This window comes from Solanum dulcamara, chromosome 6, assembly GCF_947179165.1.
Source record: "Solanum dulcamara chromosome 6, daSolDulc1.2, whole genome shotgun sequence".
In the NCBI taxonomy this organism is placed as follows: Eukaryota; Viridiplantae; Streptophyta; class Magnoliopsida; order Solanales; family Solanaceae; genus Solanum; species Solanum dulcamara.
Window position 1 is genome coordinate 13988992 of NC_077242.1, and position 1326 is coordinate 13990317.

Consider the following 1326-nt stretch of genomic DNA (forward strand, 5'->3'; position numbering starts at 1 on the left):
AACAAAAATACTTAGTGCTTTTAAGTTCTTTCTGCTGCCTCTTTGCTACTTCGACTTGTTTGGATCTCGAATAGTGCTATCACTTTCCGTTGGCATATTAATAAATTCATATTAATCGTATCCAGGTTAGTACCAATTCCCTTTATATATTGGTTTATTATTTTAAAATGTGTTCTTGCTTTGTTTGTTTGCTTTGTTGTGGTAAAATTACATAATCATGATGTACCTCTATATATTTGTATATCGCTTGTATTTTTTATGGTTTAGCAGGATTTGGATTTCAAATGCAAGACATGAAGATGTTCATTTGGAACAAGATTCAAATAGTTTTAGTTCCTGTCCTATTATTTCTATTTTTGTATTATTTTTTCTTAATTATTTTGGCATGTAATACTAAACTCTTTATATAATAAAAGGGGGAAGAATACATGGGGAGGGAATATACTTGCTACTTGCTTTAGTGATTTATTTTTAGTTCATCTTAAATTTATGTGTGCTTGAATATATGTGAAATTAGTTATACTACTCATTTCCCCATGCTTAAGTTCATTTATTCACGATACGAAAATTTTATTTTTTACAAGAGGTTTGCTTTAATAAAAAAATAATAAAATAAAAAATGATCTAAAAATAATTTGTTAAATATTATTTATCATCATATATGTTTAAAAAATAATTTGTCTATTTTATGTCTTATATTTGTTTATGACAAATCTCATTAAATAATTACTTTGATAATATTTCTACATTATAACTTGTATTTTAAGCCTAAAATCATGAATATAGTTTTAAATAATAGCTTTATCATATTAACTATTTAGACATTATATATGTAGGATCTACTAAATAATTTTGAAATGTAGTAATAATCATATTTAGATTTAAATGCCATTTTGTGTAGACATCATGTTCATAGGATTTACAATTTTAATTATATCATGTTTAAATATTTTAACTAATATTTTTAACATGCTAGTCATTTGAAAATCATGTGCATAAGATTTTATGTTAAATATCATATAGCAAATCATGTCTATAGGATTTGATGAATATTTAAGTATTTATAATATTATGGGCCTTGCTAAATATTTTTTAAGCTCGTTATATGGATGTAATAAATATTGGCAAAATATTATTAGGTAGTTTTAATATGAAATAATCCCTAGCTTGAAAGATTTTTCTTTGATATTTTATTTAGGAATCACACCAATAGAATTTTAATAATTATTTTTATATCCAAACTATGCCTATAAAATTTCAATAAATGTTTATCATGATATTATGTATAAAAATCATGTCTATAAGATTCTAACAAATATTTATCGT

General features: G+C 23.3%; 1 long non-coding RNA gene across 1 annotated transcript; it reads left to right on the plus strand.

Annotated features, from left to right (window-relative positions):
* On the plus strand, window positions 1-522 carry LOC129893034 (uncharacterized). Its single transcript, XR_008767373.1, has 2 exons — window positions 1-125; window positions 271-522. It is a non-coding gene; the product is annotated as an uncharacterized LOC129893034 (long non-coding RNA).
* Window positions 523-1326: the final 804 nt, after the last annotated feature.